The sequence below is a fragment of the Corvus kubaryi genome, unplaced genomic scaffold, assembly GCF_017639235.1.
Source record: "Corvus kubaryi isolate FWS band 111438036 unplaced genomic scaffold, C.kubaryi_AGA036_p1.0 37391, whole genome shotgun sequence".
Lineage (NCBI taxonomy): Eukaryota > Metazoa > Chordata > Aves > Passeriformes > Corvidae > Corvus > Corvus kubaryi.
Window position 1 is genome coordinate 612775 of NW_024581130.1, and position 21985 is coordinate 634759.

The 21985-nt window shown below is 39.2% G+C and overlaps 1 protein-coding gene and 1 long non-coding RNA gene across 18 annotated transcripts in view; one reads left to right on the forward strand and one right to left on the reverse strand.

Annotated features, from left to right (window-relative positions):
* Positions 1 to 6723: 6723 nt before the first annotated feature.
* The window catches only part of LOC121669244, a 281899-nt gene continuing 266637 nt past the window's right edge, over positions 6724 to 21985 (reverse strand). For 15 of the 17 annotated variants that reach the window (XR_006017659.1, XR_006017658.1, XR_006017661.1 and 12 more), the window contains one exon: positions 6724 to 9114. The gene's annotated coding sequence lies outside the window, so the exon portion shown is untranslated. The other 2 variants (XR_006017671.1, XR_006017667.1) reach the window with 2 other exon arrangements.
* Positions 13879 to 21985, forward strand: part of LOC121669245 — a 34369-nt gene continuing 26262 nt past the window's right edge. Inside the window, exon 1 of the long non-coding RNA XR_006017672.1 lies at positions 13879 to 14147. This is a non-coding gene — a long non-coding RNA (uncharacterized LOC121669245). The remainder of the gene's footprint in view (positions 14148 to 21985) is intronic.

Below are 21985 nucleotides of genomic sequence, written 5' to 3' on the forward strand. Positions count from 1 at the left end.
AAAGAAAGAAAGAAAGAAAGAAAGAAAGAAAGAAAGAAAGAAAGAAAGAAAGAAAGAAAGAAAGGTAGTTTCTTGCCTAGTCCATGTAAGGTGCAAGTCCTGTGTGGTGCCAAGTTTCCTGGTTTATTGAATGGCACATGGTAGCTGGAAGCAGAGAGGATATAGGATGGCATCCATGGCACTCATGGATGGCATTCAGCCATAGGTTTTACCACAGGCAGAGGAGTCTGCAAGTCCTCTCAGAAGACTACTGTAGGTATTAAATTCTGCTGTCATTTCATAATCCAAGCTGAAGGATTCTTTCACCATGGTAAAACCACCCAGGATTGAGACACACACATTAGACTGCTTCATATAAAAATGATGAGCCAGAGACTTTCTGCGGAGCTACTTCTTTGCAATTTCTTTCTTACTGGCTACGACAGAAGATCATTGGGACCATTAAAAATATTAATCTAAAAAATGTAAATGTGCATGTCAAAACAAATCTGTAGAATTTAAATGGATCCCATAGCTTGTCCGGATGCAACTCTCTCTCTTTCCAACCACTTCAGTAAGTTACTGTGAACAAATGAAGGACAAACAGCAGAAAGAAGATGGTAAAAGAAATGTATAAAATGTTCCCTCACACTGCCACACTAAATCATGACCTTCTGCTTTGCTAATATTTGCTTTATACAGAGGTCTCAGAGCTCCAATAAAAGGTCCCCCTGTGACAGTCACTGCACTCCCATTAGTGAGTGGTGTCCCTCACATGAAAGAGTCCATGGTCTGCCTGGACAGCACTGGGAAAATGGCAGGGAAGGAAAGTAAAGGCTCGAGGGAACTTGTCAGCATTCATGCTGGGTGCCAGGAAGCGACCCTGAATCTTTAGCCATCGATGCAGCAAAGACGAGCACGTAGGCAGCAGTTTGGAAACATTTCAAACGGTTTTAAAAGTGTTAGTTATTGCATGTAGTAATTTTGATTTCCCACTAGCATTTAGGGAATGATTACCAAATTTCAGAAAGCCAAGCTGCAGCCTTTGGAATTTATTAACTCATAAAAGACTACCAAACCTCAACACTCAGATACTGGCAACACCCACAAGAAATCTAACCCTCTGAGTCAGCCAGGAGAGGTTTCCAATGCTGCACTGGTAACCTGCTTCACTTCTAAACATCCAGCCATTGTTTAAAAAGCGGGTGCCTCGATGGCTCCTAAAACATCAATATTTTGACCATACTCCTCTATTTCAGAAGGATACATAAGTTTGAGAATTAAGATCCAAAATAATATGCCAACATAATAAACAACAGAAAAGCACAGTCTCCTACGTTTATTTAAAATCTAACAGTAAATCTAACTCCCTGAATACCCCAGTGTGTGTATATAAATATACCAGCAAGAGCTATAAGCACTGTGTATCCTCAGACTTGTGACAAATCTTCCCAACAGAGGGATGAACCCTGTGTTTGCAGTGGAAAGCTATAAATCCCACCACAAAATGGCTGTGCCAGCCATTTCACGTGCTGGGCTTGCTGAGTGCTGATTCCTGTGCTGTTGGGACACCATGCCATAGGGATGGAGAGGTGCCGTGTCTGGATTAGACTCATGCCAGCTGCTGCAGGATGGCTGCACTGTGTGAGTTTATGGACCTGCCTCCTGTATGCCCAAAGCAGAACTAGGCTCCCTGAGAGCAAGGGCCCACTGTCAAAACTTCTGGAAATATGAATCTGGCTGAATGCTGGTAGCACAAGTTTCATGCACATCGCCAGCAGAAACTACCCCTGCTGAAGAGAACAGCAGAAAATTGTCCCATAGCCTGCTTCCCCAATCACAGCTATTAAATCTGATGTTCCACAAATGAACCTCCATTCTGATTGTGCAGAGATCAGGAGTATCATGCCATTCTTCAAAAGAAAAGGAGAAAGAAGAGCTTTATCTGGAAAACTGCAACCAGCAACCTAATACATAACCTCTGACTGCTGGTTGTTTCTGAATGGGGCCAAGGCAGGAGATGCAGATTCTGAAAATATTTACAGGTAGGGGCAATTTATACGTCCTTCAAGATGAAACACTGTGGAGAGAAATGCAAACAATGGGAGAAAGGCTAATTTAAACTCTTAGGAGAACAAAGCCAGCATCTTGTAGGGCCTTACCGTGGGGCTGTGGAAGGGGCTGAAACAAAGAGATGAAGAGAAGAGGAGGAGAGGTGATTGTTGCTCACTAGTAATATTGTGATTCTATTTCACAGAATAACTTTAGCAGAAGAAAAGCAACCACCTTGTCCAATTCTCTGCTGTACCTACACCCACATGGACAGAAGCATTTTAGAAGTAGAGAGTAAGTGAGGATCCCACAATCAAACTTTTTCTAGACACAAAGTTTTCCCTTGCACTTCAAAGGCAGTTTGCAGAGGAGGGAGAGTGTAGAGGAACAGACAGTGAACCATGAAGACTTTTCATCTGCTAACTGTCTCACTTGTATGAAAATCAGTATATAAATCGGATAAACAGAATCTATTTTTTTATGCATTGAAGGCACTCACTTCATCTGATTTATTGTCATCCGATGGAAATGCTTTGAATAAAGTGATACACTATGAAGAAATGCATTCTACTAGGAAATGCTTGAGTTTGAAATTAAATCCTGTGCTAAACTTTTCAAGAAGTATCTACCTTCACTGAAGTCTTTTCATGTCCCTGGTTATTTCTACTTTAAACTTCTCATTTATTGTACTTTAAGCCCCATCAGTGAATGTAAATGGGGTTTCACTATACGTTTAGTGCATTCAAGCATTCTTTGTTACAGTTCCCACCCTGCCGCATTATGTGAGCTCTGCCACGGAAGTCCAGCAGTCGGTTTGTTTTCTGCTATTAATAAAAGAACCTACTTTTCCCCACTTCTTTGAAGAAGTTGAAAGGGCTACATGTTAGAGGGGGAGGTGGTGGGGAACAGACTGTGGTGTAATCCCCAAACGCAAATGCTGTCTAGATTAGAAACCTCCCTGAAGAAAATTTACAAATGCTAAGACTGTGCTTTTTGTGTGATGAACACTAGAGCAATAACTTAGCCACATACTGAGTTCTGCTTAATGCTTAGGGAGCCTACTAGGTGAAAGGAATTAAATGAGAAAAAAAAAAAATCTTCCAGTTGGCTCTGTGCCGATACCATCCAGCCCTTTCAGTATCCGGTGACTTACTAATGCAACTATTTTCATATGTATTTCATCACTGAGGTATCTTAATATAATACTTAGGAATCTGTTAAAATAATAATAACAAACACACAAATGGGATTTACACTTTGCCAGTGTTTTTACATAGTCCAGGAAAAGCTTAATTAAAGGGGTGGGATGTGTCTCTGCTGAATAGCTGTTTTTCCTTCATACCTTCCCATGCATGACACGCACACATCCAAGAAAAGAAGTTGGGGGTGGTGGTGGAAGAAAACCACCCAAAACCAAAACCAAAATTACCAGCCCTAAACTACTCAGCACAACCCTGTTGATTTGCTTGGCCATTTAAATAAATGAACATGCTCTCTGTAGAGAATCACAGCCCCAGTGCAACAGCTAATGAGTAAAAGTACAGAATATTACCTGCCTTGTTCCCTATAGGATGCTCATATTGCTCAAACTATCATTGCCATATCTAGTTTATACCACAATTACAACTAATCCTTAACTCCTAAATAAGTAGGAACAGGCACTTCTGAAAGCCTACCAGATAAACTTTAGTCTATAATCAACTGTAAGATTCTGCAATTAGTTTTAAATCCTGCTTAATAGGTTAAAAATGTTTTTAAAGATGAAATAATTTTATTAGTGTTGATTTTATTAATCTGACGTTCACTTACTCTCTAAGGCTTCCATACTCCATCCACTTGTTGCTGCTCAGGCACTGCAAGTGAAGCTCATCAACCAATTGAGCTGGATTCTGGTCAGAATATAACTCACCAAAAGAATCACTCTAGTGTTGCCAAGGAGTGCAACAACACAGCATCCAACCAACTCTGAAGATGCCTATTATAATCATCAAACAATGAAAAAACTTAACAAGGTGATGAATGCCTCAGATACATTGTTTGGATAAAACCACTTTAAATGAACATAATAAAATAAATCTGCTTTTAACTGAGTGATACAGTTTCAGCTGGCATTTTTATAGTATTCCAGATATGTTTTTTCTATTGTGTGACTACGTAGCTAGTCATAGACCTCAGACAGCAGTCGTTCTTTCTTTCTTATTTTTCTTTTTTGTAGGCTACATTTGGTCCCTAAGAGGAGATGACTGCTTTTCAGTGTGAAATTATGTACCTAGTCAGGAATTGAGCATAATCATCACATGGGCGAATCGAAATGATGGCTACATTTACTGCCTACAGAAATTTCTGCTGCACTGCATATTAACACACTGAAAATGTTGTGTTAGCTTATCGTGGATGTGCTGATTTTCATTACCCACGGAAATGCAGAACATCTTCTGTTAAACCTCACTGACATTTTTCATCAAGTGAATAGAGCAATGCCCTGAAATGTGATAATTGTAGATTCTTGTTATACAACTTCGAGTAAAATATTCTTCCCTCTAATTCCAACAGTAATTAACTTGGATTGGAATTCCCTTGACTCATGTAGCAGTCTTCAGCACTGTATTAATGGATCCTAGAGTTTATATGGTTTGAAAAGGAATCCTGTCCCATATATGTAATACTATATGAAGGTGCTAAGGACTTTCAGGCTAATGAAAAGAATTGATCAAATCACCCCAACTTGAGCTATGAGCTGCTTTTTTTTTTTTTTTTTATTGTTTGGGTGAAATATGAAATGCTATATTGCTGAAACTTAAAATGCCTCAAAAATGAAGCTCCAGAAAATTGTTGCATCTCCCATGAAGACTAAAAATTAAAGTAGACAATTAGCATAATAATAACTCAATTGTACATGGCAGACAAAAGAGAAGCTAATACTTCCCTCTGCTTTTTGACTGATGTTTTGTTGGGCTGTAGCTAAACAGCACTTTAAGTTGACAATAAATTAGCAAACAATATGAGGGAGGAAAAAAGAAAAAAAAATCATGTAGGGGTTAAGATGTTTATGTAAAACAGTGATTTTCCTTTTTAAAATTAAAACGTACAAATAAGCTGGTGTCAGAGCCTAGGTGATCCTTCATTTCCACCGCATTGAGCAGGCTCCCATCAGCAGCAGACAGCCGCTAATATATGCGTCTGGCTCAGTCTGCTCTACCAACTAGGAACCCATCGAATTGTTAATATCAGTCCTTTTTTGTATGCACCACACATCTTTTTCACTCTCTCTCTCTCTTCCTCCCCCTTTGCAAGAGCTTGTGTTTTTGTTTTTTGTTTTTGTTGTAGCACAAGCTGATTACTCCAAAATCACATATTAAAGGGCATTTAAATGCATTTTGCACTGAAACAACATCAAGTCCTATAGAAATATATGATTCCTATACATGGAAATAGATACAAATTCTGTACATATATCTAAGCATAACATACTGAAGATGATGCTTTCTATTTATTTGTGCTAATAGAGACAGCTTTCATGTACTGTCACTGGGTAAATGGGACTGCTTGCTGCATGGTCTCTGTAGGCGTTGTCACGTAGTCCCAGGACATGGAAACACCTTGTTGATCTTGGTGGAAATCCTGCCTGAGTGAAGACCCTGCTTCTCCTTCCCCTTCATCTACCCCTGCCCTACCTGTGTACCTGAGGTTGGGCTGGCTGTGGGGAGACTGGGGAAGAAGGGGGAGCAGGAAAAGAGGAAGGCAGTGCGCCAACTTTCCCATCACTGTGGCAAGGGGCAGCAATGAGTATGATGGGCAGAGCGGAGCCACTGGAGTCATCCCAGTTCAAGCAGTAATGCAGAGGCAGGGCTGCACATTTACGACTTTTGCTGGAGCACCAAATAAGCCAGGCAGGGGTTTCTAATGACTCGTTTTCTTCTCACTCTCAATGCAGGGCAGAGTGTAGTTGAAATCTTCAGACTGACAGAGACAAAACGTTTCACACCACAGTTTCACCTTCATTGTACATACAGTGCTAAATGCAAAATTATGTCAGAGTGCTGAATGTGAACTATCCTCGTTCAAGTAAATTTTGCTGATTGAGAAATAAATGCAATGACAATCTTTAATATGCATAGATGGGTGCATCGTACAGCTGATTAAATCTATAAGGACCTTTATTTTGATAAATACTATGGGAAATTTAAATTGTATATAGATGTATATACCAACACACTATATAGTTTTATCTCATTATATAGCTTGAATGAACAGAATATGTGTTCACCTGCCCAGTATCTTAAATAACCTGTTTTCAGTATTGAAAACTGCTACAGAATATGTGTAAATTTCTAACAAAGTGCTTCACGAGTGTAGCACCTATCTGAGTGCATTTGTCTTTCCTATACACACTCAGATCTACTTTTCCAATATTGCCTAAACAGAAGCCAACGTTGAATATCACGTCTGTGTTAAAAAGTTACCTCAATATCTAAATTTTTACACGTAGCTCTTTTGGGTGTTCTTAGCATGTGGGATTGACAGTTTACGAAGAAAAGAATTACATATTTACAGGAACTGTATCATCACTGAAATTGCTAAGGCAATCTTTTTTATGACTATTTAAAGACTAATTATATCTTGAGCAACTTGAAAACTATGTACTGTGCATAGTTTCTGTCTCTTAAGAAAACAAGACAAGAAGAAAAAGTATTATACTAACAGATAAGAGCAATTTATTTTAACAATAGTGTTGATGCTTACAATAAAACACAATTCCTCCCACACAAGTGGAAAAAATATACTGCAGCCAAAATACGACTTTTGAAATGAACAAATAGTTTAGATGCCTGATCTGTGTGAAGCCTTTGTTTCAGTGAAGTCTGATGTATCAACAAGGTCCTGCAGCATCTTGGTTAGACACAGGAAACAGAGAAAAATGATTCAGAACTAACTCACTTATAAAATATTAAGAAATACATATCAAATGATGTGTTTTAGCTCAGAAGTTTGAGAAAAATAAGCAGTGCAGAATAACTCGTGCTTGTGAATCTTCTTACGCAAAGTCAGTGAGGTACTTAACACATGAGGGACAAGCTAAAGCTCACACTGGCTTTTTTCAGAGAGGTAAAAAATACAAGAAGTGATGGAGAAGTTAGAAGTTGAGACTGGTGCTTAGAGCATTGTGGGTTCACTTTAAATTGAACAGGTACAAGAAATATGGTTCTGAGTGCAAAGGGATTTTAATGTTGCAGTATGATTTTTAAACCAATATTCTCTTTCAGTTTAAAATGTAAATTAAATGAGAGAATATACTAAATGCCATATTGTGTTCCCACTAGAACAAAGAAAAGGGATGGCAACTAACTACAAAATCCTCTTTGTCCCATGTTACAGGAAAAGCTAAGCAACAGTTTTCCTGTAGACTGAAATCATTATTCAAACAATAGAATGAATGTTTTCTAGGCCTTAAACATCAGTGTCTATGTTTTATGTTTTAAAAATCACTTGATGCTGTAACAGTAAGGATGAATATATACTTTGCGGTAGTTATATATCAGAATTGTCTACAATAATAATAATAGTAGTAATATTATGGCTGGAAGTCTTCTGTATATTTTAGTATCTCTTTTGAGTGGGGGTTTTGTTGTTTTTGTTGTTTGGGGGGGGTTTAGGTGCAAACTAACATTCAGGTTAAATTTTAATTCTAAATATTACTGGACATCTAGTCCAGTTTTCTAAACATATAAATATGTAACATCCTAGTGTTGCACAATGGGTAACAGTTGTTCAGATTTTTTTTCTTTTTTTTTCTTTTAGGAACAGTTCTGATGCTTAACATTTGAAATAGGTATATTTTCCTTTTTACCCTTCCAGGCAAGGAAAGCTCCTTTGGTTCTCTAAATTCTGCAGAGAAACAATCACAGTCCAAAGCTGCTGGTTCCCCTCCGCCTAGGTCCCAAGAGCCTGACTTGTGATTGTTGCTAAAAACCTCACAAGTTAGGGTCTCAGGGACTAGGAAAAGTCCGATATGATCCAGTAGAATTCGTCTTCCAATAAACTGAATTGTTTAGTAGTCATAATCGCTGTCAGCAAAACTTTCACTGCTATTGTTAGATAGAAAAAAAACCAAACCCGAAAGAAACCCTAAAAACAATGTCCCCCCCCGCCCCAAATCACCACCACCTCCTTCCCCCCAAATAAACAAACCACAGTTTCAAGTAGGGGGCAGAAAAGATCAAATAAGCAGGCAAGACGCATACATACATTCAAACAATGTATCAGCTGACCGAACAGACTTTTCTGAGAGTATAGTCCTTAACTTTTGAAAAGAAAACCCAAAGAACACAGGAAAAAAATCTTCACTGCCTTGTCTCGCAAGTAGCTGTGTTACTATAATGCATCAGAGGGAAGCGTCTACAAATGGGTTAAAATCTGCTTCCAGGAGATTTGTACAGTAACAATTTTATTCTATTTCCTTAATGCCTGAAAGAAGGATTAAATGCTTGTTAAGGGGGTTCTAATTGAAATATTTCCCCATTATACTTTTAGTCCTACTGTTCAGGTGGGCCCTGGGTTGCAGAGTACTTTAAACCCATTCACGATGCAAGGATAACCTTTGGGCGTGTATTCACTTTTTGCCTCTTCCCCACGTTCAACATTTAATCCTTCTACAGACTGCTAGAAAAAGCTTCTTCCTTTCCAATGGCAAAACTAGCCTTCACTCTATAAGCTGCAGAAAACATTGACATGCAGAGATTGTTGTCACTTGAACCAGATTACTTAAAGCACACATAACTTTCAAATACTGTCGATACAGTAAGAAGAAATGCTCGGATTTCCCAAATAATTTTGTTCTGAAGCCGAACACTTTTAATGGCACAACCACAATCCTGAACTACTTTTGCATTCATTCTCCTCCGATCTTTAGCCTTGTTTGCAGAATGAAAAAGAAAATTTCTACTTTAGGGACAGGATCCATCGTGGCTTTTTTTTTTTTCCTCCATCAGATCCCAGAGCAAAAGAAACTGCAGCCATAAAGGTCCTAGCCACTGGAGCAGAATCTGGCATAGAAAACTCAGTGCTCTTCGGGAAGCCGTTCAGCTTTAAAAAGGAAGAAAAAAGAGAAGGGGGGGAAGAATTAGAATCTCTGCTGGTCGAACAGGTGAACCATCCATTTACAAGAAAGCTGTACAGAGTGCTCTGCTGAAGAAAAGATTTGCCAGTGCCCCCCACCCCCACCCCTGCCCTTCACCCTCCCCTCCAGACTGATACTTCAGATTTCAGAACATTTTGGATTATTTACAATATTATTTCAGCTGATGATATAATGCAACATTATATAAGAGCCGTTTCTTTGTCACTGTGCACCATTCAATCAGTTATGCCTCAGACACAAAATAGTTAAATGAAACAAAATATATATATAAGAGAGAGATATATATGTATAGCAGTCCCTAGATTTCATTCAATTTCTTTTTTTAAAGCTGATCATGATTTAACAAACAATTTTGACCACAGCTTTCAAATCAATAATTAGAATGAAAAATCTCTCCCCTCTATAAATATGACATTAACATAATTATACCACCCCCATCGCATAGACCCATCCTCTTTAGGGAATACATCTGATGCTCTGAAGATGGAAATCAGTCAGATTTTAGTTGCTCTCAAACGTACCTTTGCTTCTCACTGACTGACTGGCTTTACCTTCCATGCACACACACGGTCACAGCACACACACGCACACACACACACATGCGCACACACACACACACACACGCACAGAAAGGCACGGCAAAGCAGCGGATGCTGACTCAGAGCAGTTGTGTGTGGAGGGGGTGGTATCGGCTGGTATTTTCACTGCACTCATCATTAACATTAACTCACTCTCTAGCATCCACCCTCTCTCAGACCTGCTGGACTGCAGCATTTGCATGACGCTGTCACTCTAGCCCTTGTGGGTCAGATGTTAGAAGAAAAAAAAAAACCTCAAGGCTCTCATAAGGAATGCCTTCATTTCTTCCAAAGGGTCCCTCTTCTTATTTTTCCACCTTTCTACTTCCTCTGTTGCTGTGTCTCAGTTGTTTGACATCTTTCCGGAAGAAAATGTCTTGAGCTGCAATAAGCCAGTAGTCAGTCGGTCCTCCCCTCACCTCACACTCCTATTCCCACCCCCTTTTTTTCCTAATCAATAAGACAGATCTCCAAATGCAGTTGTGAAAACAGGCTCTGACACACAGACTTTCATCCTCGATCCTCTGCCTCAGGAATAGCAGGCAAGCCAGGCTCACACGTGATGTAGAGAGAAATAATGCCAGTAATTCTTGAACAGTCTTAGGAGTTTATTCTACGCCTTCTTCATTTTTTCCTTTGCTCGAATAAATACCAGTGGGAAGGACAAACTAGCTCTCAAAAGCTACAAGGATTCATTTCTTCAGAAAATAATGAACATTAAAAGACTAATATTAATCTTCCCCAAAATTAATGCTATCTTCCCCCCCCCTTCATTGTACTCTTTATAAGTAGGAATTGTCTCATAGCCAAAACCCTGCCAGGGTCTGAATCACCATTCACTGTGCTGAAATCGTGAGTTTCTGGGCTTCAATTGGCATTTAACTGGACTAAGCAAATTTTTTCCTCTTTTTTTTTTCTCTTTTATTTTAGACTTCTTAGTTAAAATAAAATAAAAAATAGAAGCTGCTTGCGTCAGAGGGAGCACTGCAAGAGAACAATGGCAATACACCCGCACCACCACACTGAGTACTGAAAATGCATGTTCGAGCCCTTCTTGTGTATTTTTCTGTATGGTATTTGCTCCGTTTTGGTAGAGAAGTCTGAAAGCATACACGTACACCGAATACACACACAGAGAAACTCAAGACGCGTATAGAACATACACAACACAAAACAAAGCACAAAGGCTGATAACTGAAACACAGGCACGAGTTGTCTGACAGGCTATGAAAATCCACAGAGCGTAATTATTGTGTGCATTTTTACCTTGTTCCTTTGTTCTTAAGGCAAGGGACTTTAATGGCTTACGGTGTTGACAGTCTTTCGGCTTTTCCCTTTTTTACGCCAACAGTATTTGGGAATTACTTTTCCAGACAATACCACACCACTGTGATTCGCGGTATAGAAATTATTTACCAGAGGGGGGGGACAGGTGATACGCAATTCACCAGCCAATTCTCAGAGCTGCCTGGTGCTGTGGAAGCCCTCGGCATAGCCGGGCGGGCAGGTCCCAGGATGCAGCGCTGCAGTCCCGGCTCAGGTAGCCTTTTGGCAACCTTATGGCAGCAGCAGCAAATGGGAAGGGCATCCACTTGCAGGAAAGGTCCAAAAGAAAATACCACACAGCCCCAAAGTAAAAGAAGGAAGCCAAAATGCCAGGTACACGCCCTATAGCCCGGTTAGTGCGCACTTGGGATCAGCCGTGGTGATGGTGATTAATTTCTTGGGAGAAGGATGGAGGAAAGTAGACAATTAGGAAACAGTTAAGTTTGTAATCTCAGAGAAAGGGAGAGACGGAGACAGACACACACCCACAGACAGAGAGCGAGCGAAGAACGCCAAGCATGAGACAACAAAAACAAGACCAAAATCAGATTTGGGAAACTGAAAAAATACAGGATTACAGCATTCAGCTTAGCATTTACTGAGGTATAAAAAAAAAAGAAAAAAATTACCACATGCACAGCATGGCTTAAAATACTTATTGCCATCAACAGCCTGTGACGGATGCCGGCTTCTTACTGCTATACGTACATTAGATTGGTCATCGCCTCTTAATCTCCTTTTGCTCAGACCCATCCATTTTTTGCTGCTCCAGCATCTGTGCCCTTTATGCTTTTTTTCTGTATAGTTACCCACAATACCCTGGATAAATTAATGTCATGACCTCGCTACGGCTATCAGACAGAAAAAAAAGTCTACTATTTTAATAATTGAACGTGCGCGTACAGCAAACTGCCTACTGATAGCCCAGCTTTGTGGACTGCCTCCAAAAGCAGCCTTTGCTAGCTCTGCGAATCAGAGACAACAGATGCAAATACTGGCCACAGAGCCCCAGCTCTCTTCCTTGCCTTTTTTTTCAAAAAACCCACCCTTTGCAGTCTGTGCCACTTCATTTTCCCTGTGCCTGTCCCCTCAGTGGTTAAAAACATTAGCCTGATGAAATTAGAAGCTTCTGAATAAAAGGATGAAGATGAGTGAAAATTATAAACGGCTGCAGATTCTGGAAATTTATAACCAAACAGTGAGTAGGGAAGAGTACCCAGGTTCAAGTGCTGAGCCTCACTTGGGAGTACCTCTGGGGCCAATGGGACTGCAGACTAGATTAAATCAATAGTCGTCTGAAACGAGATGTCGTAATCAATCAGCTCAATTACCACTGTCATAGATCTGGGCTTAAGGTCTTTCCTGATTCCACTCTTCTAATCATTAACCCTTATACATCCTCATAATAGGAACCCACACTTGCTCTGCTGCCCTACCTTCAGACCATCAAAGTTTAGCTTAGCATTTTCCCCTTTTTTTCCTTTCCCTATTTAAAAAATATAAGAGTGGGTCAGCAAGAAATATTTTAAATGTGAATATGGTGAGATTGGATGCACTCCTTTAAGTGTACCTATTATATATGTGCTTCTGTGCACTTATATATTATTATTATGCCTCCGGGAGTGGCTGGGTGGATCAAAGACTGCTGTTTAATTAACATTCAACTCAGCTGTTTCCTTGGAGATTAAAAATAGAAGACTAGTTGAATTAAACTGAAGCTGTTCACTCCTTTCACTAATCCAATATTACAGAACCCTCCTCCCCTCAACCTAGTTAGAAACAACTCATTTCTGGTTAATCAGCCACCAGGAAAATCCATTTTCAGTTTGAAGGTAAGTGTGAAAAAGTTGGAAAGACAGTTTTGTGTGCATGTCTGAATTTCACGGAATTGCCCATCATTTACATTTTGCATTCACAGTACAGTAAATCCTCATGCAATGCAAGGAGAAAAGAACCATCAGGCTTGACTATGAGCGGAACCACTTTAAATTCTTGCCTGCAATTATTATTTGCTGTATGAAGATTAAATGTCGACCATTAAACTTTTTTTTTTAGTTCCTGTGCAGGAAAAGATCTAAGAGCTTTTCATAAAAATGCTCCAGCAATTCTCACATATCCGTCTCTTATTTTCTCAGGAGGAAAGAAAGAATCCAGGTAGCAGGTATCCAGAATTTAAGACTCTTAAACCTGATTTATTCTGTCAGACTTAAATAATAATAGTGAAAGAAAACGCTGGTACATTTACACTTACATCACTGCCTGTACACATTGCCTCTGTTTCCAAGCAGAACCACACCTTTTTTAACCATAGATCTGCTTCTCATCTGGAAAGACTGAACGCAGAGCCCCAGCCCAGGCAGCACTGAGAATACCAAATAGCAGAATTAGCTGTGGCAATGGTATTTTGGGAAGGAACTTGTGCTCCTAGAGATGCTAGCAGTGGGTATGGGACAGGGGCAGCAAATAGGGGTCTCACAGCTGAGGCAGAGGCCAAGGTTGGGGATCTGTCTGGGCAGAGCTCCATGCTGTCCAAGACAGGTTATAATTGGAGATCGACTGCTGGATTTAATGACCCAGCTGTTTTCATTAGTAGAAATATAAAAAATTGGTCTCGAAAATGATTCAGCTGCTAGCATAGGTGCTTTTTAACAGGCTCATACCTCAGCCAGGAACAGCTTGGTTGCAGTCACTGACCCCTCACAGATGGAAAAAAAAAAATGACCTCAGCTTTGCCCCTTTTCTGGGAAAGCTTTAGCTGGCAGGGGGATGAGAAACAAAAAGAACCTTAATTTTGTCCTTCAGTAATGCTAAATGAATTCACTGCACCAGACACCACCTTAAACTGTCTGAAGGGCACTGCTCAGTTTTGCAGGCATCAGCTCAGACTGTGAGCATCATCCACAAGGGGACAGCATCCACATCCACACTGGAAAGATGCAGTTTGTGTCTGTGAGGAACAGACAGGGGAGCAGCCATTGCTGAAAGCACCCAAAAATTAAAAATAAAAAAAAAAAAAGAGAAGAAAAAAGAAGGCGTTTCCTGGATTATTACTTCTGGATGGAGAGGGAGGAGAGGTGAGGCTGGATATGCATGTCAGATACCAGAACCTGCTCAAATACGGGATGAGCCTTTTGTTTCTTAAACAGCAAGAGTGAGGTGATCTGCAATGCTAAGGCAAAATTTGTGTGACAGATAAGGACTCTCTGGAATGACAGATAGTAATGTTAATAGAATGTAATGACAAGAATTAGATACCATTGGAGCAAACTCAGAAGGTATCTAACAGGAAGAGATGTATGCACTAATAACAAATGTTAGTCTGATTTTACCGTTCTCATCTTCATATCCTCAGTGTGCACCAACTGGGACATAATGTGCTCATCCCTTTCCTTTTTCTAGAAGCAAAAGTTTCTTCATCACAGTGCACATGGAAAGGATATTCATAAAATAAATATTCTCTTAATGTAGCATTTAAATGACTTAGAAGAGTGACACTGTTAGAATGACCCATGCCTAGAATGACCTACATCATAGTTCTGTATGATTATCCATAACACCTTCTCACCTCACTGATGAACAGCAAGGAGATAAAGACTTCAGAAAATTCCCACAGCTCTCTAGTCCCAGATCTACCTTAAAAAAATCTACCCTCCTATTTTGTTGTTTAGAAATGCTACATCCAGAATTCATCTTGCAATTTAGTACGAGTGCCTTTTTTAACTTAGCTGAAATTCCCACCTGATCATGAAGTATTAAAAATATATATAGCCTACACAATCTATTACAGAAAGGAAATCACAGAAATAAAATTACAGAGAAACAGCAATATCCTTCTCTTCCTACGCAAGCTCCATCTTACTCGAGAAATGCTATTATACCATCTCCTTGCTGACTTGTCAATTTACCTGCCCTTTATTAAAACACAGACATATGACAGCAGAAATTATTGCAGTTTGAATTACTTTGTGTGTGAATACTGTTCAATAGACCTTGATTTTACCAACACTTTCAGTTAAAAAAGTAATTGTTTGTGAAAACAAACCACTATGATATTATACTTTTTTTGACCTGTTTCCTTGAGCTGTGAAAGCATGAAATAATGAATGAGTTAACTTTTCTATTTATGTGCACTTTTTATACTTAGTTCACTAATTGCTTTGTGTTACTACTTAATACAGCATCAGCACAATGTGAAGAAAGGAAGGGCCCAGTACTAAAATGAAATTCCAACTGTTCAAAAACCTGGTTTTGCCTAAACAGTCAGGTCTGCATTCGCAGTCTGTTCAATAAGAAAGATGCAAAGTGCCAAGCACTATTTTAAAAATCCCGCTTCATAAATTTTCCAGTCTGACATTTTTACTGTGTCCTTACATGCAGGTATACCTACTTACACACACACACACACACACACACACACACACACACACATATATACAATTGATAAAAACACAAGATTACATAGAACTAGATCACCAAAATATGCTGTTTATCCCCAGAAGTCACCCCTCCATGCTGGTTACACACTATTGTTGCAACCACCAGTGGGCCTGATTCTGAAATAGGGCAATACTAGTCCCTTTATTTGGATGGATAATGTCTCTGAAAAGACCTGAGCCATTTCTCCGAGCACTGGTTCCTGGATGTGTATTTGCCACATAAAAATCCAAGTTTGTAAAAGGAAATTAAGGGCATTTGGTAACATGCTGCAAACACTACGAGAATGTACAGACTTCTGATGTAGGAAAAAACACTTATTTTCTTAACAATGTAATCTGAAGATAAAAATTTGTGAGAAACATCCAGACACACCATTTCTACAGTCTTGTTTTTAGAGGTTTAAGAGGTCTGGGGAAAAGCAAAGCATTTTAAGAAGAAAATACAAAATAAGTTCAGTGCCTGCAAAACCGGAATATTTTAAATTTTCTAGACAGTGAAGGTTAAAGCTATCCTGCATTCTCATAGTTCTCTCTCTCCTTTCAATCAATCTCATTGATTTTTTTTAAAGGTCAGAGGCTATACCTTCATTGATCAAAGAAACAGCCTGACACAGCGAAAGAGTCTGCCAATTCCAGACAGATCAATCACACCTCTGTCTGCTTTTGATACATTATGGTTATTTATTCTGCATCACCACGACTTTCTGTCGCATGGCTCTTAATGCAATAATGCTGCTCGGGGACAACAATAAAAGAAAAGGGGGGAGGGGAAATGTTCTATTTAAAATATTTTAAGGCTCTCTCTGGTATTTCTGAGGGTGGCTTATGATGGAACTTGGCCAACTTGTCTGATTTCATTTTTGCCTTGGAACTCCTGTTCTGGTATTTAGCTCTCCTTGGTCAGCGTTTTGTACGATTTTAAAAAGGCGATCCTTTGAAAACAATTTGTGCAAACTGTTTTTAAAAAAGTAATTAGATCTTGATAGGACAACAGTTATGATCTAATCACAACCATAATTTTCCACTTTTATGCACTGTTTTAGAAATGTTTTAATAAATAGGATGTAACTGATACTCAGCTACAGCTACCGACTGCTTTATGACTGTAAAAGGAAACTAATGGTCAGCCTAAAATAATTACTAGGAAATAATGCTGAATAAACAGATATAAGTGCTGAAAAGCTCCTGGCTTTGCAAACTATTATGCTGAAAGCCAGCTAAAGCTTTAAAAAATGCACTATATGCTCACTGCCTGCCATGACTGAAAGTTCTGTGCTATTATTTTGCTCTCCACAGTTCCTGAAGGAAGCCTTCAAAACTCCTGTTGGTCTAATATCAAATCTTTTGTTCACATTTTGTAGCCTATCACTTCACTAGCAGTTTCACTACTTAAGAAAAATAACTTGTGGGTCTTGGGATATTGGTTATAAGTAAAAGCATTAAAATCCAGTCTTAAAAGTGAAATTGTAGCCTAAGAGAAGCCAGTGGAAAAATGCCCAGTGACTTCAGTGGAGTTGGGACTTCACTGGAAGATGTCAATCTCAACTCCTTCAACCCAAGATACCTGCAGTAGAAAAAGCAGCTTGTGAGATTTCAAAGGACCCTAATTGTATAAAGCTTTTAAAAACCCAACACATTTCTTATCAAAATAGCTAACAAAGCTGTGATGAACTCTATGCACCACTCAGTCCTATCAAGCAGAGTGGAACTGTTCAGTAAAATTAAGCATGTAAATCTTTGCAGAATCAGGATATCAGGTAATAAGACATAATCACCATCGTTACACATTAAAATAAGATATGTGATAATCCAAACACCTGGCATTAGTTTCTGATTTCATTGTCCCTGCTCTGTAAATTATTGTGCACCCAATTTACAATTACATCAGCACTATTATGTAGAGCAAAAGGTAAGTGGTATACAAAGCTGAAATATTAAACCCATTAAAAAGTTATGAGTTTGACAGAGTCCCTACATGTATTTGTGTTCATGCCAAGAAATGCATTTGAAAACCTTTAACAAAAGGAAACTGCCTTCCAGTGATAAACTGCAGTGCCTACAAGACATGCTAAAATGCTACTGCCACTCTCAAAGGCCAAGAGACCTTAAAAATGGTTGCTGGCTGACAGCATTATACAAAAACATACAGTTTCTTCTGTAAAGAAATAAAGCTGAATGCACAACATTTCAGACAAGTTTTGAATAAGTCTATTTGTCCAGCTTACTTTGCAAAGGCTCCGAAGAAAACAGCACCATAAACACTTTCAGTCCCCACACAAGGGCTAAACAAAGAGTCCTCTTTCTAGCCATTTAATCCAGTAATTTATTTTTTCAACCATCACATAAATCGAAACACAGCTGTAACCAATGACTTGCAGATCCAGTTCCCTGCCAGCTGGATCCTGTTCTGCTGAAGCAGCAAGATTTTTACATTGTTCACTTCTGTACATCTGGAGAAATCATTTAGGTTCAAAGGTGACTAGAAAAGCTCTTTAAATAAACTCAACCAACAGTGAAGAGAGGCCTACATATCTACAAAAGCTCCACAGAGTTCCATTTTATAAGTTTTTTTTTCATATTAGTACATAGAGCAGTTTGCTTCCTTAACTATTTTTGATTATGACTTTTTAATTGAATTCTACATTCAAATATGTATTTTGATAACAAAGAGGTATTTAGTATTTCCCAAGAACTTTCAAACAATGTCAATACTCAAAAGTGATCACAGTCAATGGCATGTGTATTTATCACATTTAAAAGAAAGACCAGACAAATATCAGTGGAATGAAAAAAAATATACCTCAATTAATGCATCTTAGCTGCTGCCTGAAATGCATCTCGACTTTAAATTAAAAAGAAAGCAAAGGATAAGAAAGCATATACTATGCTTGTATATGCTGAACCTGAAATCTCTTAGAAGTTAGTCCTTAAAACAGCCTTACTTCAAAAAGTCTGCCTCATCCCATACTGCATGAGTCTGCAGGTTAAAGAACAAAAATGTCCCTGACATTTTAAACTGCACACAGAAAATTGATTACAATGCAGCATTTCTTTTAAAAAAGCAATCACAAAGAAAACCAATGGAATCTTTCAGAGGTAAATAACAATGAATATTAAAGGCTTGTATAATCTGTACCTTTGATTACTTTTCCAACAAAACAAGCACCTAAGCACATTTACAAGGAAGGGGTTTGTGCCTAGCCCAGGCCACACTATCAAAAATATTTGCAAAGTTGAAAGTTTTGATGGTAGGTCTTATTTAAAAATTCATAACCATGTGCTCTCAATTACAAATTCAGCTAGAATTTGTCTCTGTATTTGTGTTTCTCTTGAAAGCAGGTAAGCAAGACACATCCAGAACATGTCCCAGTTGCTCAGGTAAAGACGTAGTCCCTGTCCTGCACATTATTAAAAGGCATTTCAAAATTCAGTTAGGCTTCACTACTGTAATTGCTTCTTTTCCTCTTTTAGTACTTACTGTAATAGCTGCTTTGAAACAATGCTGATAAAAGTATCCATTCTGCTTGCCTCTCTGGCCACATCTCTTCACTGCTTCATGTTATTGCCAGTTATCTCTCCTCACAGATTAACTGAGTAGCTACCTCACCTTCAGCTCCTGCTTCTCCTTGTCAACTCTTGCCTGCACTTTCCCCCTTCACTCATAATTATAGGAATGCTATCTGTGCTCTGTTGTGGAAATAGGTGCATTAAAAAAAAAATAAAGAAGGAAGATATAATGTCTTTAAAAGCCAGATAAACCAGATAAATCACCTGCAGAAATCAACATACACAACTCATAACCACATAATTACCACATCACTCCAGGGCAAACTTCAGAGTATTTAGACATGCATTTCTGTCCATTAACATGTATAGATTCACATAAATATTCTAAAATTAAAAGTATCTAGTTTTCAGTTAATTACAATGTTTTTGGAAAGCTTTCTCCCTTCAGTTCCTAATGTATATTTACCTGTAACTGTGGTTGAGTTTTTGCTTGTTAACCAGTGTAAATATCACAAAAGGAAGTGAATTTTGTCAGAACAGAAGCCATCGGTGCCCAGTGAGTGAGGCTTTGCAGGGCTTGCCATGATCAAGTTTGTCAAAATCATCAGCACAATTCAACAGCATAAACTTCATTTACCACCCATTCACCCAGTTCTTTTGTTTCACCAGCAGCACCCTTCTGTAGTTCAGATTCTGTCTTGTCAGAACTATTTGACTCGATAGGCAAATGGATAATAAGTTTCTATCAGGAGTTATTATCTAGTTCAAACATCATCTATGGTCCATGATGTGACGTTGCATGTTTCCCGCCTGGCTGCCTAGGGTTTCAGGTAAGTTAGATTTGGGTAGCTTTAAGTCATGGTCTGAAATACACCCTTTGGAGGCCTGTCACAGTCTAGGAAAAGTAAAGTAGCCTATTTCTGTCAGCTGCCTTTGGTTACTTAAAAGACCTCGCTTAGCTCTCTCACACTGCAGTTGGCAGTACAGATAGTACTCTGATTTATCTAGGAATATAACTCCCATGGCAGATCCTGAGGCCATGGCTTTGGAAGTTTTAATATATATCTGGTTTAAACCTAAGCTCTGCTGAAAGAATCGCCCACCTGGAAATCCAACTCACCAAACTAGGAAGACCAAATCAGGGATTTTGGGATCCTGAAGGCCAATTTCAGAATGTGCTAAGCCAGATATTCCAATTATCTGAATTTTCGTTTGGCAAACATTATGGGTGCTTCTACCTAAGGGTTTGGATAATTATGCTTATCTTCTATAAGGCATTTACTTGTGCCAGATTACATTGTAGAGAGTAGTTTATGTAACCTGTACCACTGGGTGCTTGTAGCAGGGATGAACAGCTTACAAAGCCTGGAGTGCCAGACTTCACATACATCTCCTGCATTAAAGACAGAGCTTGTTAATGGGAACCAAACAGGGGGACAGAAGCTGCTGCCATTTAAAGATGAGTGATGTTCACAATCACTTTTTTGGCAGACTCCTGCTCCCACACAAGGTAGCAATTCCCATTTGCCAGTTCCCAGTGAGTGCGCGGGCCAAGACCTGTAGCATAAATCAGGACATCTGCCAGAAGTGGTGGTCCTTTCTGCTCTCCCACTTGAGCTCACTCATTTGTTCCTCCACCTTGTTTGTGCTGGCACTCTCACAGCTGCATCCTAAAGCAGGTTAAGGAACTGTCCCAAAAAGCCAGCCAGAAGAAATAAAAGATTAGTTTGCAGCAGATCAATCCTTCATCTGGCTCGTTTAGCAGTCACATAAACTAAGTGCCAGCACAAAAAGCCAGGTGGAAATGAATGCCACCAGCAAGAGGATGGAGTTCTTCTTTCAGTGGCAACCTTAACTTATGCAGAATGTATGTGGCCTTACACCTAGTTGGAACCAGGAGCTGTATGAACCAGGGCCTCTCCAAGGAGGCCTTTTGGCCTTTAGGATACTAAAATCCCCCATCTTCTGACCATGAATTAGTGTTGCTATGCTCCCAGGCATCCGTGTTGAGCCCTGCAACACAAAACTAAAAATACTTTCTGATGCAAAGGTATGAGACTGATGTACAGCCAGAGAGAAATTAGAAGCCAGGGGATAAAAGATGAGACACTCCAAGAAGTATCATGTAGAAGGGCTGCTCAGGGTGGTCAGAATAGTAAATGAGATATTAGCAACAGTCAAGCAATACATCAAGGCTGTAAATAACTGTGAAATCAGGTATTAACAGTAATCATACAACGCACAGAACCGGTGCTCAGAGATTCCAGTACACTCGAAATGCAGATTACAGTAGAGCTAAGAGTAGTTGTGACAACAGACTTGAGCCAAAAATTAGATCTCCAATTTTCAGACACTATGAAGAAATTTCTTTGAACTTTGCCAAAACAGGCTGAAATGTACCATATATATGTAATTACTTGTACAGTCTTCTCCTTGCATGTATCTCATTCCACTTATCCAATTTAGAACAGTGTTCTCAGTCAATTATTTACAAAGATAAAATGGACAGGCTTAGGGTTTTCATAAAGCCCATTATATCCATAAAGCATACAGAGAAAATCAATAAATTGTATGTTATCTCCACATAGCATTCAGCATTTTCCTGCCTTTTTTTTTGTGGGTAAGTAACACGCCTATTACTGATGTAGTCAGTTCACTTTTCATTGGATTTTGAACCACAGGCACACACCACACAGCAAACATATGCCTTTTTTTTCACAAATAAAGTGCCATCAGCCACCGCACCCATGTTTGTAAATCATTTCCGAGATGCTGTGTTCTCACACATGCAATCTGAGAGCAACAACATAAGACGAAACATATCATTGTGAAACACATCACATACAGGACTTATGAAAAAAAAAAAAAAAAAGAGGTGGAATGGCACAATCCACAGCTAGGTTTATGTTGTGCCCTGAATTCCTAAGCAGAACATCTCAGCGCAACGACTGAGCATTTCAGCCCCCAAA